Below are 25,265 nucleotides of genomic sequence, written 5' to 3' on the forward strand. Positions count from 1 at the left end.
TTTGGTAGAGCAACTATTCTCCCCAGCCTATGACCACTCTGAATCCCATGTTATCTATGCCTTGACCGGTTCCGACTCTCCGTTATATGGACCGATATATGAATATCTTAAGAATAATATCCTACCCATTGACTTGTCTTGAAACCAAAAATGTAATTGTATCCAACAAGCCACCCGTTATTCTCTTACCGTTGATACTTTGTACCGTTGAGGTCTAGATGGTATTGTTCTTCATTGCCTTGATCGTAATGAATTTGACTCTGCTTTACACGAGCTTCACGAAGGTATTTGTGGCACACATTCAAGTGGTACTACTCTTGTTAAAAAGCTTCTAAGAATGGGATATTATTGGCCAACAATGGAAAAAGACTTACCATTTTGCCAAAAAGTGTCCTTAATGCCAAATTCATGGCAATCTTATACATGCACCAGCACAAGAACTGCAGCCATTCACAACATCCTGACCCTTTTGCCATTGGGGACTAGACTTAGTCGGAAAAATTCATCCTTCATCTTCAAATGGACACAAGTTCATTATAACAACAACAAAATACTTTACCAAATGGATAGAAGCAGTCCCCATGACCATAGTGACTGGGAAACAAATTGCCTCTTTTATCCTTAACTATCTAATCTACAGATATGGCATTCCAAGTTCCATCATCACAGATAATGGACGACCTTTCAAAAACCAAGATGTACGAGAACTATGTGAAAATTTTAAAATCCAGCATCGTTTTTCTACACCTTACTACCCATACGGGAATGGTCAGGCAGAAGCATCCAACAAAACAATATTAAAAATCCTAAAGAAAATAGTGAATGATGCAGGCAAAGATTGGCATATACAACTCAATCCAACACTTTGGACATACAGAACTAGCATCCGCACACCTACAGGAGCTACACCATATTCATTGGTATATGGATCAGAAGCAATTTTACCCTTGGAGATAGAAATTCCATCTCTCAGAGTCTCTTTGAAAGGCTTAATCCCAGATGAAGAGTATCGAGTTAACCGAATACAAGAGCTTGAACTTCTAGATGAACGATGCCAACATGCCTACACTCATCTCAAAGCATATCAACAACACATGTGCAGGAGGTACAACCACAAGGCCATTCCCATGATTTTTAAAATTGGAGACCTAGTACTCAAAGAAAATCCTAGAAATCAGCAAGATCGGGAAAAGAAAGGGAAGTTTGAACCTAACTGGTTAGGTCCCTATGTCATCATATCAGCCCATGGATCAGGCGCCTATCATCTAACAACTTTAGAAGGAGATGTGCTCGAAGAACCAACTAACAACATCCATTTGAAGAAATACTACACTTGAGTAGTCTAAATGCACAGAAAAGTCAAAAAATAAAAATATCAAAAAATCAAGAAAAAGAAAATAAAAAGGTACAATAAAAGCAACTAGCGAAAACCTGGTAACTGGCGCTATTTGTGAGAGAACAACTCCTCTATCTATATCCATACCATTATATCCACAACCAATCACTATCGGCCATTGCCCAACATTTTTATCACACTATCCATCCAGGACATACTTAGCATAGTCACTATCTTGGTTTATCCTCATATCCTTTCACCGCATCTCACAATGGTTTGGTAATCACTATACATATCCACATTGAGACGTTCACTTGGCTAGGGGCAATAATCAAAACTTGCAGCACATTCAAGCCGTTAAAACTGGTCGCAAACTCAGAACATCATATCCAAAAAAACAACACGATCGCAAAGCAAAACATTGATCGCTTAATTGGATTCACAAAATACAATGGATGATTTTTTGAAGTATCAAATGTTGCATCTGGCATAAAGTTTTGACTATGCTTGCACTTAAACTTTTTGAACTATTGGATCTTCTATATTTTCTCAACAATGCTTCAAAGCTAGAGAACGTCGTGGGGACTCCAATATTTTCTTAGTTTTCTATCTGTGAGGCGATCATCTGTACTGTGTAAATACTTGTCTCGAGACGTGATTCACAACACATCACTGAAGACATGAATCCACTTTACGCATACAAATGGTTTAATCTTGTCTGTTTCTACGCAATCCGCACTCAGGTCGTCTTGGTTCAATTATACCTTGACGCTTGTGCTATCTTGCAAAATAAAAAATCATGTAAATTTTTCTCAGGTCATTATGGTTCAATTATACCATTATGCTTGTATAAATTTTCAACATATCCCAAAACAAATCAATGCTCAATGATGATACATACAAAGAAAACAAACAACATGTGGCTATACAGGGATGACAAATATAGAATGAGGATGCTCAAAAATAATTATTTGCATATCATTTTACAATTAGTTGCATTTCATTTTACAATTAGTTGCATATCATTATCATACATCTCATTTTCAAGATACATCTCACAACATATCATATCATACATCTCATTTTCAAGATACATCTCACACCATATCATTATCATACATCTCATTTTCAAGATACATCTCACAGCATATCATATCATACATCTCATAAATCAATGCAATACATCATCATATTTTCATTCATTTCATCATGAATCATACATTCGCTTCATAATCAAAATCAAGAGCATTTATCTAAGCATCACATCATTCTCATAAAATCTCATATCGAAACATAATGCATATCATTCATCATTGCATCCCTCACATGCATATCTATCACATCATCATGGAATCTTTCTTCACTTTCATATCTTCATCATTCTTCCAAACTATCTTCATCATTATTCCAAGCTATCTTCTATCATGTCTTATACAGGATGTATCTTTCCTGAAACCAGATGTTTTGATCAGCTCTTATACAGGATGTATCTTTCCTGAAACCAGGCATTTTGATCAACTCTTATATAGGATATATCGTTCTTGAAACCAGACGTTTTGATCGGTCTTATACAGGATATATTGTTCATGAAACCAGACGCTCGATCATCCATGTCTTATACAGGCGGTATCATTCCTGAAACCAGATGCTTGATCATCCATGTCTTATACAGGCGGTATCATTCCTGAAACCAGACGCTCGATCATCTATGTCTTATGCAGAAGGTGTCATACCTGAAACCAGACTTGATCTTAATCTGATCAATCTAATCAATCTTATCAAACTCATGCATGTCATCACTATCCACTCTTCTATCTTTCAAAAAACATTCTTCTTCTTTCGAGAGATCATTCATGCCTTTTGTGCACGAACGATCTCCCGAAGGGGGCATTATCGTATCAAATCTCGACATCAGTCTCATATCAACTTTTCATATCAAATCAATTCTTCATATCTGGAACATCATCAATATCAATCATCAAATCTGGGGCATCATATCGACATTTCAACACACAACATCATATTGATCAAATTTTGGCATCATATCCGACAAGATTGTCTTTGAATCAACATGTGATCCCACGTTAACTCAAAGAGGGGCAAAATGTAGACACTTGAAAGTTGCACAATGAATTAAGTGAATTTTATTCATTTAATTATTCTTAAATCTTCTAATTAATTAAATTAAGATTTAATTAATATCCCTAATCTTCTAATCACCTATTAATTAAATTAAGATTTAATTAATATACCCTTCTTCTATCTAAGCCATTTAATTAAATTTACATTTAATTAAATCTCCCTTCTAGCCCATTTAATTAAATCCCCCACTTACAAAATCCTACAAATGCAAGTTGCAACCATAATTGAAATAAACTAATTTTATTTTAATTAAATTCTATTTTCCCCACCCACTTGCATTTTCCTACATCTCCCACTTGCCTCCTAAATCTCCTTCCTAAATTCTTCTAGAACCTATCTAATCCTAATCAATTAGCCCAAACCTATTCATTATCCCCTTTCCCTAAATTTGAGGAGGTCACTTCTCAAAATTGGAGCAAAGTCTTCAAAATGCATTAAAGCCTTTATCCATTCAACAAGCTAACTTGTTGAATGCCCCCAAATTTGGAAGGACTCTTACAAATTTGTCCCCAAAGTCTTCAAACCATTAATGGTTAACTAACCCTTAGTGGCATGGTTAGAGACTTTTTGCCTAACTTAACCTCCATCTAACCCAAGAGTCTCATCAAGCATTTATTGCTTTGACCATGGTTATCCCTTTAACCTTTGCATAAGAGTTTATCCTTTGGGTAAAAGCTTTATCCAATGGATAACCTTAACCTAACCTTAACCCTCACCTCCTAAGGTAACCTTCATGTCTTCTCAAACATTTAATGCTTCTTACCTCTCCTCTCAACCAGCATTATGTTGACAATTGTCACCATTTCATTGGTGAAAATTGAAAACATGGACTGACAACTTTCAATCTTGACCCTTGATCAACACTTTCAATCGTGACCATCCATTGCTCTATTTTTGCTATAAATAGAGCTCTCCTTCTTCCATTTTATGGATCCATCCATGCAAGTTTTTAGTATCTCATTTATGCTCAATTTTATCAATACATCTAGTCTCTCTTTGCAATAGGAATTAATGTAATAAGCATTTTAGAATATTTCCTTTATCATTAGCTTAAATCATTAACTAGTATATCATGTTAGGATAGTATTTATACTAACCTTGTCATCTTATAATCTAGTTTATTGCATTTGTAGAATCATGCATAGATAGGATGCATTCATGTTAAAATCAATCAAAAACATCCCTCGTTCTTGCATTAGTCATCCCTAAGTCACTTTGCTCAATGATCTGAGAGCAAAGGCATTGGCTTGAGGGACCTTGTGAGATAGAGAACCATGGAACCAACCTTGGGAAGTTGAGTCATTCTTCATGACTCCATAACTTGCACCAAGAGGTCCTGTGGGTGTGTGAGCAAGGCTCTTTGAGCTTCATTTTTCACATTTTGAGTCATCGACCCGCTTTCCCCGCATACAACACTGAATTTGAATAATTTTTGAAATTGTTTTAAACAAGTAATGTCTTTTTTATTTACTTAAAATTTTAAAATGTATTCATGTTTACTTGAAAATACTATAGAAGAAGAAGAAGAAGAAGAAGAAGAAGAACTTTTAACTTCTACGAGGCTAAACATTGAAAGCCGATGGGACAATCAACCTTGCCATCATTAACTTTTGCATTTCGGTTTTTTTTCTATACAAGTTGATGATGAGCTCCCCTAATTTCCCAATGGACCCCTCATTGAAAAGATTGAACCAAGAGCCAACTATCAAAACATTATCATAGGCCTTGAAAGTGCAAAAGATACAAACCCTTTCTTCCCAAATTTCTTTTTGCCTTTTTCACCATCCTATTTCACCATCCTATTTCACATTAGAGTTGATGAGAATTGATTTTCAATTGAGCTATAAGGTTTTTGGTTTCCCAAGAGATACAAGCCTTTATGCACACTTTTTGAAAAAGATCATATGTGGGATTGAACTCCTCAATATGATAACTCTTCTTTCTCCCTAACTCTTTACTCCAAATATGCTTGCTAAACTTATCTATAACAAAAGCCTCATCTCTTTTTTGCCTATGAGACATGCATTTAAATAGACATTCCATTACTCATCCATTTGCTGTTTTATCTCATCCATGTCTTTTTTCTTTTGTTCAAGATATCTCCAAAAACCATCTTAGACTATCTACTTGTTTCCATTTTTTACAATTGTTTCAATACAAATTGCCCCTACCTCACTCTACAAAATATCACAAATAACTAACTTGCTTCATCATGTGCTTTTGAATTTTCTTAATTTATTTTCACTTTAATATATAATTTGTAAATGGCGGAGTGCCAGATAAGTGATCATGCATGCGGAGACGTCCCAGTTCCCACCATTTAAAACCATGTCCATTTAAACATCAGAGTTATTTGTTGGGAAAAATAGAGGCAATTTAAAAAGAAAATTGATGAGCTGGCGCAAAAACAAAACCGTTTGAAAAAAAGCACACAGGTAATTAACTATGCTGCTTCTGAACAAAATTCCGTTTGGGAAAAACCTGCATAATTGATTTTAAATAATATAAATCCATTCTTGGTTTGTACTGTTTGTAAATAAAAATTCTGAGAAGCAGGCCTGATTGGGCTCTGATGCATTCATGGGAGCCATAAGTACATAGAAGGAAAAGGTATAATGTATACTGTTTGTTGGCTAGCTCGTGTAAAACCCACTGTAATATTTGGTATTTTTTGTACTCAACCTGTTTTTGATGTCGTCAAATTTCAATTTAGATGGGTGTTTTTACTTTAATTGTTTGTGTTTTGTGTTTTGTGTTTAATTTAATTGTGTAGAAAAAGTAGTAAGGTCGTAGGAAGGTAGGAATTGTTCCGCATTTCTATCAATTTATATGAATTCTGACAGCAAAGTTATCAGTCAAAAATCCAACCGTGTTAATTTTAGAATGAATCCCATTTCCAATTCTGATGCTTCTAGGTTTAGACATGCTATCATAGTTTCTGTCATCCTTTTCATTGTGTATCTTCTTTGGGATTTTCCAAAGATGGTCAGTCTCTCTTTTCCTTTGTTCTAACAACTTGAGTATACATGTCATTTTGATATATAATTTCAGCGCTATTTTGATATATTTCACATTCACATGTATAATTTTAGGCCTGTAATTTCTCCTTTACTATTTCAACTGACATTGGTTTTCTTTTTGTGCTTCTAGTAGAGATTATCACGATTTTCATGGTCGCATGGTCGAGAAATTTGGGTTTCTGTTACAGAATTATTTTAGGTTTCTATATTTGAGATCAAAATTCTTAAGTCTTGCATTTGCTTTCTGTTGTGTAATTTTATGGTTAGATTTACTCTGATCTCGGTACTTTTTACATTGACCATTTTGCTCTGTTTATTAAATCTGATTACCATAATACGAATTATAAGGTGCAGGGAGGCGGGAATATTTTGTGTTAACTGACCAGGGTTCTGATTCGAACCTGTACCCCATTTGCAGAACTTGCACACATGCATTCCTCTTCTTACATACTAGTTTTCTATTATCACAGTCACTTTATTTCTGCATCTTCATCAATTGAATTTATTATGCAAGACATATTGTGAAACACGTAGGGTGCATTCAGCACACATTACTTGGGCTGCAAATATTTGTAGAAAATTGGAAAATGTGTAATGTAACTTTGAGGGAAATTCTTATTTGGTTACCTTGAATAGTTCTTTAGCTCCATTGCCCTTTCCATTATGTACATATCGTGCTCTCGTTGTTTTCCAGAATGCTCCGTCCCTTCTTTGCTTTGCATTTTTCCGAGGACAATCACTCGCTCTATTCCTTGTCATCAAACTATTATACATTGACAAAGGTTAAGCTGTCAGTCACTTTGGATTTTGTATTTCGATGGTTTGTGGAGACAAGGTGATTCAAATAATATTAATAAATTTAAAAGGTAATTTTGTTAAGTCTGAATAATAATTTTGATATTCTTGTTTGTGTAGAGTTCCTTAGGAATCTCCGCATAACAGTGGTTATTATTGATTTTTGTTTCTATCAGGTCTTTGCATGATATACTTGTGTTTTGCCAAGCACGTAGTTATGTGGGTTTCCAATGACGAGAAATTTTGAGTTCCATTGTAGAATTATGGTTATCAGGTAAGTGATTGATTCTTCTCATTTTATTTGTATTTCTTTCTTTTGGCTTTCTTTTACAGTTAGAGTGGTACTTTTTACATTGACTCTTTCATTTTTGTTTATTAAAATTTTATTTTATGGTAAGAATTACAATATCGTAGAGAGGTGTTCATTGGTTAAAGAACTGATTTGAACCCTTGACCCATCTAAATCAATTGTACACATGTTTTCTTCTTCTTCTTATATACTATTCTGCTGCTGCTATCACTGCGTTTTTGCATTACCATTTATTGAACATGCGTTGACAGGCATTTTTACAAACACTTGGAGTATATTCTATGCCATGCCATGCTTTCAAAGATAATAATCTCAAGTCTGGCATTTTTACTTTCACCATAAATCCCTATATCCAATTTTGGTGCCTCTAGTGCTTCACATGCTTGAGACGATTAGCAAAGTTGTACTGGCTAGACCAAAGACATTCTAATTTCATTTTCTGAAAAAGTTTTCCAGCCTTATCATCCTTTTTGTTGGGTGTTCTGTTAGGATTGCCCTCCACGATACTTTGTCTGTTCTTTGCTTTTTTCTAAATACATTTTTGTGTGAGTCTTCTAGAATCATCTGCATAATATATAAGTTCACTGGTTTGAGAAGAGATGTTGGTAAACTTCAACACTATTCAGGTTTTTCCAGATGTGTCACAAGAAATAATAAACTGTCAAAAGTCACTCAAAACAAAAATATTTTACTTACTTACAGGTATTTGTACCTTACCGTTGAAATGTTTATTATGTCATTAATATTCAATTGCTTTTGTGGATGGAACTTACATTGATGCACAAATGCAATCAATTCCCTATGCTTTTAGATGATATCTATTAGGTATGGGCATGCATGTCTTACAATAAGAATGACATCATAAGAGTTTGCCGCATGCTTTTCAAATTAAATTGTCTGATATGATGAGTTTAAAAATCATGTTTAATGCTCTATATGATTGTGTATTTGGTGCCCAGTCAGTGCCTTCCTAGAGGATCGTCAAAATCTCTTGCCCAACCTTGCAACTATACTTTTGAATTTACTCTTTACAATCTCTCTGTTTACTCTTTATAACGTCTCCGTTTCATTCAAATTCACTAGATTGCTTGGTGAAGTTGAAGTAGTGATCCACATTAGCACTTAAATCTAGAGCAGGAAGATGAACCAAATGCTTATATTAACTCATCAGTTTTTTAGTGTTTATGAATTAACTTTTATTAGAAGTCATAACAACGTTATTAATGGAGAGCGGGAGAGCGGGAGCGGGAGCGGGAGGGCTTTCCTGCGAAGGAGCTGCAGAAGATGGGGAAGATGGTTAAAAATGGAGAGCGGGAGAGCGGGAGCGGGAGGGGTTTCTTGCGAAGGAGTTGCAGAAGATGGGGAAGATGGTGCTACGGATGAGGATGATTTCTTCCCTCTCCTCCTTTCACCTTCCATGCCACGACTGTCTGATGGGGCTCTTCGTGGCTCTTTTTTGCTGGATTGGTGGGTGGAGGAGTTTGGTGCAGAGGAAGGAGTGGAGGTTGCGGCAGCGATGGAGGCGTTTTGGCATGGGTTTTTTGTGGCCTCTGTTTTTGGTCTTCAGGGGTGTGCCGTGGTTCTTGTCAATGGCCTTTTTTCTGCTCATAATTTTAAAAAAATGGAGAGTGGGAGAGCGGGAGTGGGAGCGGGAGGGGTTTCCTGCGAAGGAGTTGCAGAAGATGGGGAAGATGGTGCTACAGATGAGGATGATTTCCTCCCTCTCCTCCTTTCACCTTCCATGCCGCGACTGTCTGATGGGGCTCTTCGTGGCTCTTCTTTGCTGGATTGGTGGGTGGAGGAGTTTGGTGCAGAGGAAGGAGTGGAGGCTACGGCAGCGATAGAGGCGTTTTGGCATGGGTTTTTTGTGGCCTCTGTTTTTGGTCTTCAGGGGTGTGCGGTGGTTCCTGTCAATGGCCTTTTTTCTGCTCTTTCTTTGGTGGGTGGTGTTCTCCTGCCTGTGTCTGGGTTGGTGTCTGGGTAGATCTGGGACCCTGGCGGATCTCTTGTGGAGAGGCTCTTTGTGTTCTCTCCTTTCCTCTGTGCCAAGGATTTGTTGCTGTTTTGGCCTTTGGTGCTCTGGTTCTTCGAAGGAGCTTCTTTTTTCGGTTCTTCTTTGTTGGGCTACTCTTCTATTGAGGTGGAGAATTGTCTTTGGTGTGAACCTTTGAGAGGGGTTTCTTGGCTCTTGTTCTTTTCCCCTCCTTGTCTGTTAGAGGTGACCATATTTCCTATGGAGGTGGACATTTGGTGGAGGGGAAAGGGCTAGTTTCTGCTTGCTGCTTGAGAGTGCTGGTTGTTGTCCTTTTGCTTCATTCTTCGTCCTGTAGAGGTGGAGCTCTTTCCTATTGAGGTGGAGAGATGGAATGTTGGGGATTTTCGACTTTTGGTGCTCCTCTTGTTGCTGGCTATGAATGCCTGTTTCTTCTCTCATGGGTGTCTCCTTGGGTGGGTCTGGAAGTTCTTTTTTCCGGACTCCCAACTTGTCTCCTGGATTGGTTCCTTTTTGTTGTTTCTTGGTTTGGCCTCCTTCCTTCTGGTTTTTGGGGTCTTTGTTCCCTCTTTTTCTAGTTGTGGGTTCCTGGTTTATCCCACAGGCAGGCCGGTTGCTAATAGTTTTAAAGGGCCTAGTCTGTCTTTCTGCTGTCTTTGGTTTGGGGAAAATCTTGTGTTTGGAGTTCTGAGCTCATCATTTAAGGTTGAGGGTGCCTGGCAAAACCCTTGGTTGCTGGTTTTGGGTTCCATTTTAAAACCCAGTTTGAAGGTTGAGGGAGCCTTTCAAAACCCCTACTGGCCAGATTCAAATTGTATGAATATCTGCTGTAATCTGGTGTTGTTATTGAAGGTTAGGGGTACCTTTCAAAACCCTAAAAGTTGGCTGAGGGTGCTTGTTATACCCTCTATTGTTACTCTTCCGTGCTATAGTTTGGAGCTGTAGCTTTGTTGGGTGTGGCATGACTATGCTGGTTGTTGCTGGTTTTAGTCATCTTTGCTGGATTTTGGCTGCAGTTTTTCATTGTTTATTTCTTTCAGCAGCCTGCTTTGTTGGGTTCTAGATCCCGGTAAAATCTATTGGGTTTCGGGTCCCTCCAAAACCTGTTGTATGGGGTTTCAGGTCCCCTCAAAACCTGTTTTTCCCCTAATCAAAAACATTATTAATTTTCACTGAGGAATTTTTTTGAGACGGATTTAACATGATTAAACTTCAAGAGTACAGTAAAAAGCTCATTGTCAAGGTCACAAATTAGGCTTATTCTCGTATTAGAGGATTGTCAAAATCTCTTGCCCAACCTTGCAACTGCACTTTTGAATTTACTCTTTACAACTTCTCTGTTTACTCTCTACAACGAATGTTTACAAATGAATTTAACTTTTATTAGAAGTCACAACAACATTATTAGTTTCCATAGAGGATTTTTTTTGGGATTTAACATGATTAAACTTCAAGAGGAAAGTAAAAAGCTCATTGTCATGGTCACAAATTAGGCTTATTCTTGTATGTTTTTGAAGTACAAGATGGTTACCTCCCATTAGTCATAGGCTTTATAGATTAGGGCTTGACATTTTGTTACAGTTGAGACAACTCTATTGTGAAAAAGATGATTCAAATCAGGCAATATATATATCTAGATTACTTAGTTGGGGAATTCGAGTAGTTCCCTCGCCCTTAGATAAAGCTTAACATAACACAATATATAAAAATATAGTACAATAACAATCTACGCAGTCTTGCATGATAGAGCAACAAATTTCCATACAAAGCATACATTTTTTTTCCAAGAACCAGCTAAATTGGAGTGCCAAAAACCAGCTCCATGAAGACAAAACCATACAACATAAGAGAGAAATATTCAACATACCCAAGGGCTTTTAACACGTACCCTAACAATTCATTCCTATGTCTAGCTCACTTCCCCAGCCAGCTACTTCGTCATCTTGAACAACACTCACCTGCTCTCTAGCATCCTCCTAAGGTGCTGCTGTCAACACATCTAAGGAGGAAATCGAACACCATGGAACAACTCTTGTATATGTTGCACACAATGAATGTAGTTACTGCAAAAGATAGGGATGGTCAAGTCATTTGACACCTCAAGGTGATCCTTTTTATGGGTCACCATGATACCTTCTAAAACTTTCCCAACATCCCCATAGAATGCTCAAAGCATAAGCAATTTTTGATGCATCATATTTGAATCTACAAGTTCACCTTCCCCATTGGTAGACTGAAATGAATTCCTTGGAGGAACCTCCTCTTTCTTCAGCTTTGTTGTGCTTACTTTATTACCTAAGCCCTCTGAAATAGAAAATATCTATATGTCACCAATGTGGATAGGTAAGAAGATTCAAAGCCTTGCATTGGGAAAAGTTCTTTCCAAGTTCTCCATAGAATCCTCATTGACAGCAGCTTTTGATCTCAAAGACTTGTATTAAAAATCTGAATCTCCAATCATCTGAGACTTCATTTATGAACCCTGGCATGGCCAAATTGTTGTAGGGAAAAGGGGCTTTCAATCTTAGGTTTGATACTTGCCCTTTTTGTAGAGGATTATGGCTTTTGCAAGATTACTATCTACAAGCCATAGCAATAAACAAACACCTTAATAAGTAGAGTCATAACACGTAGATCACTCCTAGGTGCCAAAACAATGACAAGTGTTGGAAGCACAAAGCAACGAGAAACAACCATTGCATGCCTTGAAATACTCCTTCCCCACGTACTACACCGAACAAGATTCAAATGAAATAAAAACACATGAACCAAAGGATATAATAAATATCAACTTTTGACTTCATAAATACTGCCTTATTATATATTTTGGACATTTGAATTATGGACAAAACACTCCCAGTATTGAAATATTAAGGAGTTTTATAGTTTAATTGTTTTTTAGTGTTTCTCCTAGAGGAAGGATGCTACTATACATAGCTGCAGTAGGCTTCGAGTCAAGGCCACAATTGACCAAATAATCTATTGTGGAATTTCTGAATCTGTGATAATGTGAGAAGACAACCTCCTTGAACCAAGAGTTCAGGCAGGCTAATTAATTAAGGAGGCTGGGGATCTTAGTTGGGGGGCTCTTTAAAATGGTAGGGGAGCAAGCTTCCAAGTATCTCCCCAATTTCCAATTAGCACAGGCTGCCTTCTTAACACAATTGATCATTAAAGCAAATGCCCTTCTACTATAAGATTTTGCACTCCATTAGAAGAGGCTAACACAATCCCTGCAGCCACTTATTCCCATTCAGCCTCATTAGTCATCATGTGTCCTAGGAATAGTGAGCCACCATGAAGAAAGCTACCGTCCTCCTTACGTAGAACTTCTCTATCCCTTTCAATCCCAAGATTTCCATGTGGGGAACCATTCAAATTCAGCTTAATGAAGCCCAAGGGAGGGGTGCTTCTAAGCCTCATTTATATTCCTTGATTGCAATTCTTGCTCTTCCTTAATTTTAATAAAGTTATATTTTCCTTTGAATTATTCCCTCTTAAGTTTTTAACATGTAAAACTAGGTAATATATTTTCAAGGGTTGAGATTAAACAATGTATGTGTTGTGTCAAGAGCATACCAGATATTCAACGCTTTTGTTTTCCAACATAGCAAATTTTTTTGGTCGATCCATGTGGTTGAATATATGGGCTTGAGTTACTAGGACTTTCACGGTGTGCAAGAAAGGAAGGAAATAACAAGTTTGTTACTTATATTCAGGTAAAATGATTTGTGAGGATTTTCTTTAGCATTTTCTCTTGTTAGGGTTTTAGTTTTGTTCTCAAAGTTTGCACGTTCATTTGATTTGAACTAGAGACATTAAATTTTATGGTTTTTTTGCCTAGTTCAAAGGTTCAAAACTTCTTAAATTATTTAGTTGTAGCTTTCTAAATATTTTATGGTTCATATAGGGATGATATAGTAAGGAGGACCGACTTATATTAGCAGGTAAAATTGTGAGGACTGGACAATGCACATAGGTATTTGTCCTATTATAGGAACGTTAGAACCAACAATGTTCAAAGTTCAAAACCATCGAAATTGATTTAGACACCCCAACAAAGCACATCTCAATAGGAAGATAACTATATTTGAAACCATGACTAAATATGGATTGTCTTTGTGGAAAGGAGACAACATATTTGTAAACACTAAGCCATTTGTAAAATAGAGACCATATGCCCTTGACAAAAGGCCAAAGCTTGCACCATAGACAACATAGGACTAATACCATTAACAAAAACCAAATGAGATTTGCAGAGAGCTTCTGTGATATCCCCAACCAAAGGAGTGCTGCATATCATCATGGGTCAGATCAGATCAGAACTGTTATTAAGTTACAGGCAGCAACATCCTTGTATTTGATGGTATGCATGGGGAAGAGTATTAAGTACGATGCAGATTGAAGACGTGACATTGATCTAGCAATACGTGCAGATGATAATATTGATGCCATGCTGAGATATGCATATCATAGCCGATGTTCATAACTCCATGAAGCAAGGAAAACTCTTTTATATATGAAGACAAATCCTATCAATACCATCATACCCGACTATGCAGAAACCACATATTATCCTCACGGTAGAAGGAGCAGCAAATCGATGATTATCTTAATCGTTAAGCAATTTCGATCATGACTAAGACATTTACAAAGGGCAGTTATAATTTAAAGGGGGTGCCATGTCAAATTAATGATTGTTAAGACAATTTTCCATGTTAACAACAGCGGACATGAAAGGACTGGACGTGACTCTTCAAAGAGTATTTATTCTAAAGGGGCATGGCCTTTAGGAAGGAAAATATATTTTAAGGAGGATCGATAGTCATTACCAATCATCATTGGATTTATCTTTTTTTCTTCTGTGTATCCAGATTGGTTAGGCTCTATCACACATTGGCATTTGGCAGATCGGTTCGCATACAATTGAGGCAAGAAGTCAGGAAGGGTAGTAACATCGCTGTAGCAACAGGGATTACAATTACATATTTATAGAGATAGTTCAGGAGCAGCAAGACCCCTCATTGCTATAAGTAATAGAAGCAGATTAAAGCATATTTTTCTATGCCACATCAAATAATTGCACAAATTGCACAATTCATATTGTATATCAGAAGTGTAGATCAAATACACAGATCAGATTTCATCTTGCATAAATAGCAGTGATTCTTTATCTTATATATCATCATATTATAAGTGATATCATTATTCTAAGTAGATTTTGGAAAGAAGTCTCTTGCAATTGATTTGCAAGACAATTGTTCCCTAATTTCCTAAGGAATAACATAAGGGGACATTATGGTGGTATTAGAGCTATAATCCTGCCATCTTGTGGAAATCTAGTTAATGCAAACCTATCAACGTAGAAGGGGCCAATCCGCTATGGCAGAACAAGTGGCAAATGAGCTAAGAACCTTTATGGAGCAAACTGACAAAAAATTCGAAAGAACAAACCAACTGATCCTTCAACCTATCCAAAGCATGAACAACAACAATACAAGAACTAATCAAAATCAAGGGAAAGATACACATTCCAATCACTCTGAAAACCAACACACAACTCAAGTCTCCACTTTTAGATCCACCATGCCATCATTCTTGACTAGAGAGGAACCTATGCTTGAAGAAGAAGAACCAATAACAGATAGGGTGGAAGAGCTAGCAGAGATCTACGGAATGTTGGACCCTGAAGGACAAGGGCTTATTCCCTTTAAGGAGTACTATGAAGTTAAAACCCAAGTAAACTCCAATAGAAGAAGAAGACACACAGACAAAGACCTTAAGGCAAGGATAAGTAAAATGTCCTTCCCCTATTTTGATGGTTCGGAAAAATCTACTGCCCAGTCATGGGTCCAGAAACTGGACACATATCTATCACTAAGTCCTATGGCGGAGGAAAATGCCATCAAGTTTGCTACTCTTCATCTAGTCGGGACAACACACGATTGGTGGCATCATGGCCTTATCACTCAAGCTCATCAAAACATCACTACTTATAGCGAATTCACTCAAAGGCTCATCAAGAGATTCAATCAAAGGCACTTGGAATGGTACTTCAAAGAATTAACTCTACTTAGTCAACAAGGAATTGTAGAAGATTATGCCAATGAATTTCAGAAATTAGTAGTTACGGTCCCCGACCTCTCTCAAGGAAGACTCACCTATTTATTTGTGGAAGGACTCAAAGAGTCAATTAAGAAAATAGTTAAGCCCTTGGATGCCCAAAGTTTGGGTGAGGCAATACAAAGAGCCATAAAGGTTGAAGCCAACTACTCAAGAGAAAAGCCCAAAAATATGGTATCTAAGGCATATCCAAAGAATCCTCGTAGAGATGAAGACTTTAAGGAGAAAGGAAGATCATGCTATTTTTGCAAAGAAATATGGAGACCTGGACATAGGTGCCAAACAAAAGATGGCCTAGAACAAAGAGAAGACTTGCAAAGGAAGAATCTATGGTTCATGTGCAAAGAACCATGGAGGCATGACCATCAATGCAAAATAGGTCAAGTACATCAAATAGAAGAAACAGAGGATGAAGGAACAAAAGGGAACTTATACAAAAGAGCAAGGCTTGAAGAGGAAGAGCATGGAACATTAGCAGTTATTTCTCAAGTACAGGAACATAGACCCTTAAGGATTAAAGGGACAAAAAGTGATTGCCTTGGTGGATAGTGGGGCCTCCCACAATTTCATAAACTAGAATCTAATGGCAAAGAGGAAGCTGAAAACTAGAGATTTTAAAGGGTTCAAGGTAGCCCTAGCAAATGGAGCCATAGCACATTGTACCAAAATGATTCCCCAACTAGAAATCACTGTGGGAGATAATACGATACACGGAAATTTCTATGTAGTAACATTGGGAAATGATGTAATACTCAGGACAACCTGAATCCACTCATTGGGGTGTTTCACCATGGATCTTCCAAACCTAGAGATTTTCTTTCAGCATGATGGACGAGAGGTGGACCACTAAATGGAGCTCCAAGAGTGGTTTCATGCAAAGGAATGGAAAGAATCTTTCGACATGGGTAGGGGGAATGGATTGCACAATGTATGGTCTTAGACAAATCTTCTCCCGATGAATCAATGGTTCATATAGACATTCAACCCATTTTGAGGAAGCATAAAAAGGTCTTTGAAGATATTCCACCAAGTCTTCTACCAAGGAGAGGTTTTGAACACTCAATAGAACTAGAGGAAGAAGCCAAGCCAGTGATTACCACTCCCTACAGGTGCCAAAAACCTGGTTTGAAGTCGCCTAGCTTTGAAGTTTGAAGAAGCAACCAATATCCCGAATTTAGGTGCCTTCTCTTGCCAAAATCGAACTAATATCAAAATCGCCCCTGCTGTAGCAATGGGGTCTGATAATATACTGTGATCAGCTTCTGAACCCTTGCCAAGACCTCTGAAATTAATCGTCTCCTCCTTCCAAGTTTAGTGCTATCTCCTAGGATGAAAGTTGATGCCAAAAAGAGGACTTATGAGCAAAGTTGTAGGAAATAAGGGGTCTGATATGATTCGTCTTCAGACCTGGTTTGTCACTGAACCTATCTTAAATACTCCTCCAAAATGCTTTCAAAGAATCACCATTATCTCCTATTGCCAACATTGTCCTCTTAGCTTTGATATGACGCTTCAATGATGTAATATGGACCAAATCGTGGGTTTGGAGGGGGGGACACGACTTAGTTACAGACCTGCAGATTTGAATAGCAAGCTCATGAATTCCACTTCTAATTGTCCTTCAAAAGATCACCTTCTTACAAAAAATTCGATGCACTAGTGGTGTCCAATATGATGTTCTGAAATTACCACGAATTTCCACCACCATGAAAATGTAGCAACTCAATAAGCTCAATATGGAAGATTGATTTATCTCCCACTCTCAGCTGCAACCCCTTGGAAGGTCTTTGAAGCAGTCACCGGTGAGGAGGGACCTAAGGAGATCAATCCGGACCGATTAGCAAGAGTAAACACAACGGAAACACAGATATGATGGAGGCAATGCAGAATAGATAGTTTTATTGCGTGAAATTTGATTACATCCAACCGGTAACAACTGGGTTACAACATACCAACACATAGGCCTGGTAGAGTAGGTCACAACCGGGACCTTGAATCGAAAGATCTATCTTTTAGGCAGAGTCTATCTATCTGATACTCTGATTGATTTTAATTCTTTATTGCATTCTAGAGCATCATTACAAATATATATATATCGATCCAAAGGATCCAGTCGGCCCAAAAGGGATCAAAACCTGAAGAACAAGACCTAACGTGCAAAATGAACAAAGTCGGCCTCCGCCAAGAGATTCCTTTGGAAAATCCAAAGGATGAAAACATAGAAGGTCGGCCACACGCCAAGAAACATCGATATTAATGTTGAAGGCTCCACAAACTTCGGAATGGGTTCTGGTAGATCACCAGAATAGGTCTCAGGCAACCGGTAACGAAGGAACAATCGGTAACAAGAAACTATCATGAAAACCGGTTGCGATATCTTGTCGGAAAATGATCCAAATGAGATGCGGTTTGAAAGAAAGAAAGATGATCAAGTCTTCAAGTAGAATCCAACTCCACAGGATCTGGTGAGCCAAAACCGGGACACAGAGAAAGAAAACTGAGACTGCAAACAAAACAAAAAGGAAAATGTTTTTGGTTGATGAAAGTTTGCTGTGAACCGGGGATTCTGCTACATCAGACATCTGGGGTTAATGAAAAAGTGAGCCTCTCACTTTGCTAGGGTTAGAGGGAAACCAAGGTGGTCTACCTCTGCCTGAGAAATCCAAGATGAATCTTCAACTGGTTTGCTCTTCGACTTCACAAGATATTCTTTGTACTGACTGTTTCGGATACTACGCCCAATCCTATTGTCCAAAATCTCTTCAATCTGATCCGGTTCCTTCCAGGGCAATTGTTTCTCAAGGTCTGCAACACTATCTCTGAATTCTGGTTCATGGTACTCATGAAGATCTACAATGTTGAATATAGGTGATATACTTAGACTACCTGGTAGCTCCACTTCATATGCATTTTTAGAACTGAACTTTATCAAAATCTTACAGGGTCCAAACTTCTTCATCTGTAACTTATTATAAGTTCCAACCGAGAATCTCTCTTTTCTCAAATATACCATCACTTCATCACCAACTTCAAATTCCTTATGGCTCCTCTTCTCATCTGCCTTCTCCTTATATTTGCTGTTCATGTCTTCCAAATGCTGCTTAGCTTGAATGTGCAATGCTGCAATATGATCTGCAAAATCTTCTGCTTTTGAACTCTTCCGGTCTTCACTACTAATGTCTCTCAATTCTGCTATTCCTCTAGGATGCACTCCGGTAACAATCTCAAAAGGTGTTTTTCCAGTACTTCTATTCAATGAATTGTTGTAGGCAAACTCTGCTTGTGAAAGGATCAAATCTCAACTTCCGGTTTTATCTCCCACTAAACATCTCAACAAGTTTCCCAAGCTCCGGTTAACTACTTCTGTCTGTCCATCAGTCTGTGGATGAAAAGTAGAACTGAACTTCAAATCCGTCTTCATCTTCTTGCAAAGTGTTCTCCAAAAATAGCCAACAAACTTAGTGTCTCTGTCTGAAACTATGCTCTTAGGCAATCCATGCAATCTCACCACTTCCTTGAAAAATAGGTCTGCTACATGTAATGCATCCGATGTCTTCTTACAAGGTATGAAATGAGCCATCTTCGAAAATCTATCCACTACCACAAATATAGAATCATTCCCTCTCGGTGTCTTAGGCAATCCAAGTACAAAATCCATGCTTATATCCTCCCAAGGTCTTACCGGTACTGTCAAAGGTTTGTACAATCCCACATTCTGACTACTACCTTTTGCAACTTGACAAACTCTACAACTCTGCACATATCTCTTAACATCCTTATGAATTTGGGGCCAAAAGTACTGCTCGCTCACTAATGCAACTGTTTTGTCAATGCCAAAATGTCCAGCTAAACCTCTACTATGTTTCTCTTTTATTAGGTTCTCTCTCATGGAACTCTTAGGTATGTACAACTGAACTCCCTTGAATAACATCCCATCCTGAATGAAATAATCCAACCATTTGCTCCTATCAACCATAACCGGTTCTCTACATGCTTTCCAAGGTTCTGCAAAATCCGGGTCTTCATCATACAAGGTCTTCAAATCTTCAAAACCTATTACTGTCACTCTCATCTCTGTCAGCAAATTCCTTCTCCTACTCAATGCATTAGCATCTTTGTTAGATTTCCCACTTATATGCTTCAACACAAAGGTGTAACTCTGCAAGAATTCTACCCATCTCATATGTCTCTGATTCAACTTACTCAGACTATTCAAATACTGGAAAGCTTGATGATCTGTATACAACACAAACTCCTTAGGCAACCAGTAGTGTTCAAGGCTTGAACTATGGCATAAAATTCCTGATCATACACTGAATATCTCTTCCGGGCATCATTCAATTTCTCACTGAAATATGCTATTGCTCTCCCTTCTTGACTCAAAACTGCTCCTATTGCTGTTCCACTTGCATCACAATCCACTTGAAATACCTTATTGAAATCCGGTAAAGGTAACACAGGTTGCTCAGTCACTTTCTGCTTCAACAATTCTAAACTTTTGTTTGCTCCTGTGGTCCACTTGAATTCCTTCCGATCTCCTCTCATGGTCTCAGTCATAGGGATACAAACTGAACTGAAATTTCTAATAAACTTCTGGTAAAAACTAGCCAATCCATGAAATGATCTTACCTCTCCAATGCTTTCCGGTGTAGGCCACTCAACAATGGCTTTCACTTTCTCAGGGTCCATCTTCAAACCATCCTTAGATATCACAAATCCTAAATAGACTAACTCATCCTTCATGAAAGTACACTTCTTGATATTGATCAACAACTTTTCTTCTCTCAACCTCTGTAAAAATTGTCTTAAATGCAACAAATGCTCCTCTTTTGTTTTACTAGAAAATTAGAATGTCATCCAAATACACAATAACAAACTTACCCAAGAATTTCTTCAATTCCTCATTCATTAGCTTCATGAAAGTTTTCGGTGCATTAGTCAATCCAAAAGGCATCACCAACCATTCATATAGTCCTTCATTTGTCTTGAATGCTGTCTTCCACTCATCACCTTCTCTGATCCTGATCTGATGATATCCACTCTTCAAATCTTTCTTTGTAAAGTATTTTGCTCCACTTAAATAGTCCATTATGTCATCCATCCTAGGCAAAGGAAACCAGTATTTCACTATGATCTTGTTTAGTGCTCTTGAATCTGTACGCATCCTCCATTCTCCATTCTTCTTAGGTGCTAATATTACTGGTACTGCACAAGGGCTCGACTCTCCTTGATCAAACCTTTCTTCAACAACTCTTGTACTTGTCTATTCAGTTCTTCATTCTCTGCCGATGTCAACCGGTGTGCAACTTTGTTAGGCAAACTAGCTCCGGGAACCAAGTCCATGCAATGACTAATACTTCTAACGGGTGGCAATCCATCAGGTACATTATCTGAAATGATGTCCTCATATTCTGTCAACAAATCTCTTATCTCTGTCGGGTGTTCTCCTTCCCGTTCTGGTCTCAATCTTCTTGGGAGTTAAGGCAAAACACGCATTCTCATGTCTCAGTCCATCCATGAATTTCCTTCCATCTACTAAACAGATTCTGGTATTTGTACAAACTTCACTCTTCAAAGGTTCCTCCAAAGGCAACAAAGTTTGCTTCATCCCATTGGCCACAATAGTGTATGTATTCTTCCTCCCATCATGTATTGCCTGTCTATCAAATTGCCAAGGTCTTCCCAATAAAAGATGACAAATATCCATAGGCATGATATCACACAAAACTTCATCATGATAATTCCCAATTTTCAATTTTACCAAACACTGTTCACTCACTAACAACTTATGTTCATCCTGAATCCATGCTATCTGATAAGGCTTAGGGTGTTTCAATCTTTCCAATTTCAACTTATTCACCATCTCTTCTGAAACAAGATTATTTGAACTACCACTATAAATAACAACTTTACAACACTTACTGGATACCTTACATCTGGTCTTGAACAAATTCTTCCCTTGCAAGGGTTCTTCATCTCCTCCGGTATGACACAAAGCTCTCCTCATCATTATCGTTCTCCATCTTCCGGTTTATTGTTTGATCCAGTGGGGTTTTCTTCCACCATTGCTGCTCTTCCAGTAGCCTCTGTCTTCTTGCATTCAAATGCATGGTGTCATTCTCCTCCACACTTAAAGCAGGTTCCTCTAAATGTCCTCTTGTCTTGTCTTCCAAAGTTCTCATTCCGGTAACCATCCGGTTCTCTCCTCCAGTAGAAATTTCTATCATCCTTTTGGTACGGATTACCTTCTTTGCTCACTTCCTTGTTCTTGTTCTGATTTGTACTGGTTCCTCTTCCTCTGGTATATCCTCTTCCTCCTTGAAATCTTCCTCCGGTAAACCTTCCACCTCTACCTCTCTGTCTCTGCTCATGTCTTTTTTTCAATTTCTTGTCCCCAAGCAATCTCAGCTGCAAGGAAAACTCTACTCCACTTGGATCCCAAGGGAAAATATGTGTAATGTCCCCGCTATCACCAAAGAGCTCCTGCAACACCAACTGAATCTGCTAAATCAATTCAATCACCTCATCACTTGCCATAGGAGTATAAGCCTCACAAGGAAGCAAGTCAAGTAATTGACCATACTTGCTCCTAATCTTTGCACAAAGTGAGCCATCAAATAAACCATCCATCATATACTCACTTCCCATCAAGTAGGTATGTCCCCACACACTCTCGTGCCACTGAATAGCTGATGTAGACAATGCCAAATCTGGAAGTGCATTGGAAATCAAAATAAGACAGCCACTATCCCAAGCAGAATCAAGGAAAATTGAGTCACCAATCAACAAGTAGATAGCTGCCATATCATAAGAAACAAGTGTCCACCCCAAATTTGTAATGTAGGTGTCTTTCTTAACACCCCAAAGTAATTCATGTGGCTGATCTCATAAGGTCACTATGCTTATCCGTGATTGCATATTTTTCAACTTTTTGATCATCATGAAAACCCAATGAAGCAATATGTGACTCCTCTAAAGTTGATTTGTAATCATACTTACCTTGCTCATGCTCCATCTCTATGTCTTCTTTCATTGGAAAAAAGAGTGATCGAAGATATGCTTCTCTTTGTTGTATTGCTTGATCTATATGATTGTAGCGCTCCTTGACCTTTTGTAAGTGTTGCCTTGTTTGTGCAGCTAGCAACTTAGCTTGCCTAGCTTCCCTTAACCACTTGTCACACATACTTTGAGTCCTTTTTACATCTTCTATGTTATGATGAACAAAATCAGACCTTTTACTAGATGCATCATCAACCAATGACTCGTGTTCATCTTCCAAAACCTGAATGCCAACATTAGGTGACTCTATAACATTGTCTTCTCCATGATTAAAAACTGTATCACCTTGATGATGAAGAGATATATCACTGCTGTTATAACAATCAGCACTACTGTCATGCATTTGTGTCACACCTTCAACTCTTACATGTACTTCCTTATTGTAAACTTCATTCTCAACACTTGCACTATGAATGCCAGCATTTGTAGACTTCTCTTCTTTTGTCATTCCATGAGTAAGCACTGCAAACTCATGAGAATGAGGAGGTAAACAGCTGCTGTCCAAAAACAAATCAATGATGATATCATGCCATAGCAAAATGTTACTGTCATCATGAGTAATCAAAACATTAGTGACTACTTCATCTTTCACATCCACCCCAGTCTGATGTGAACAATCAGAATGCTCATGATGAAGTGAAGAAACGTATCTGTTGTCATCAGTATATGTGTCATTTTCTTCAAGCTTCACAAGTGCATCTCTATTGGAATTTCCATCCCCAACACTAGCACTTGGTGAGCCAACACTTGGAGTCTCGTCTTCACAAGTTCTCCCATGTATAAGAACAGCAATATCATAAGAATGAAGAGGATTATCACTGTCCCAATTCAGATCTTTGGAATCTTCTTTTTCATTGTAGTCATCCATTACTATCAAGTCTTGATTTGCCTCATCTCCTTCTCTAGGAGTAGCTGCTACAAGGGACTGATTTTCCGATTGTCCTTGGCTGCCATAGTCTGATTTTCCGATTGTCCTTGGCTGCCATAGTCTGATTTTTCATCATGCGAAGGTGAAGAAGCAACATGATCATCCAACAGATCCATACCATTGCTACCCATACCATTAACATGCTCTATGCTAGCCTCCACAGTAGAAGTCTCTGTAATGTCCCTGCTAAGTGCTGATAAAGAATCCTAACATTTATCACTCAAACATTTCATCAAACACTTGGTTATCATAGTTTAATTTGGTGTTTTCAGTTTCAGTTTGACTACAAGGACATTCAAAGGCAACTACTTCATGTATAATGAGTCACAGCAATGATGTAATACCATAGAAATACTTCTAAACAACATCTACAACATATCAAGGGGAAATCAGGCTCATATATGAGGCAGAACTCTTCGCTGTCATTTAGTCAAGCACTTGGCATACATCTCAGAATACTATTAAGTTAATGTAGTCTCAAATGAAGTTCAATCCCTTCTTACAATATGCTGACAATAACCAATTACAAGGACTGATTTACATGAACTAGATCTCAGACTTTCTGAGGACTCAGGCCTTATATAAATTCACTCTTTCACCATAACAAACAAATGAGATGAGAAAATAGAGAGCCTGGTATGCTGCCAAGATAGACGATGGAGGTAGCAAACACAACTCAATGATGAAGGCCTCAAATGCGCAGATTTAAACCCAGGTATATGCTGTCCCTGCTACTGCTGATGAAGGTCTGCAAACTGCAGTCTATGGTCTCAGTAACTCCCCCAAACTGATCGAATTCTCCTTGTTATGACAGCGCCTAGCCCCCAAGAGAGGTTCCAAGCTTCATGTGCAATTAACAGTGAAAATCGAAGGACATAATGGCCATGGACCTGCTTCTGATCAGACTGACAGTATACTCCAATTTTGGCTCCCAAACCCTTGCAAATTGTCCAAAAAGGTATCGCCCTCCACTGCCTTTAATTTTGGAATTATCAAAAGTAGAAATCGAAGCACCTGGGAGGTAGTGTGAATAAAATCGTGGTGACCAAAGTCTGCAACAGGTTGATGTCAGCCCTCAATCATTTCGATTTGCTTCCAGCCAATGATTATAAATATCGCCTTAATGCTTGTAGGAAATTTGCTGTCTAAAATGGTACAATGGGTGCATTCCCAATGCAAGGCGATCTCTCCAAAATCTGCAAGTCTGAAGCACAACCAAGATCTGATATAAGAATCTCCTTATGCTCAATATGGAAAGCTGAATGCTCTCCACTCTTTCTTTGCAACCCTTCAGTGGGTCTTTCACCTCCTCAGTTATGCGGACAAAAGGGAGGTATCGTTCCCCAAGATCTTCTACGGACGACTTGTGTCTCCACAACATCAACAAGAGATAACATAAACAATTGATGCCCAACATGTGTTTCCCCTCTTCTATTTATTCATTACATAACACATCACAATCACCTTCTAGAAGATAAGGGTAGGTACACTTTATATTATTTAATTAAACATGTTATTTTAATGTACCTTTAATTTATTAATTAAATAATATTCACACG

At 38.1% G+C, this 25,265-nt stretch overlaps 1 long non-coding RNA gene across 1 annotated transcript in view; it reads left to right on the top strand.

The window, feature by feature from the left end:
* Positions 1-5,922: 5,922 nt before the first annotated feature.
* The window catches only part of LOC131856241 (uncharacterized), a 68,504-nt gene continuing 49,161 nt past the window's right edge, over positions 5,923-25,265 (top strand). Inside the window, exons 1-2 of the long non-coding RNA XR_009358369.1 lie at positions 5,923-6,088; positions 7,470-7,567. This is a non-coding gene — a long non-coding RNA (uncharacterized LOC131856241). The remainder of the gene's footprint in view (positions 6,089-7,469; positions 7,568-25,265) is intronic.

The sequence above is a fragment of the Cryptomeria japonica genome, chromosome 7 (assembly GCF_030272615.1).
Source record: "Cryptomeria japonica chromosome 7, Sugi_1.0, whole genome shotgun sequence".
NCBI classification, from domain to species: Eukaryota; Viridiplantae; Streptophyta; class Pinopsida; order Cupressales; family Cupressaceae; genus Cryptomeria; species Cryptomeria japonica.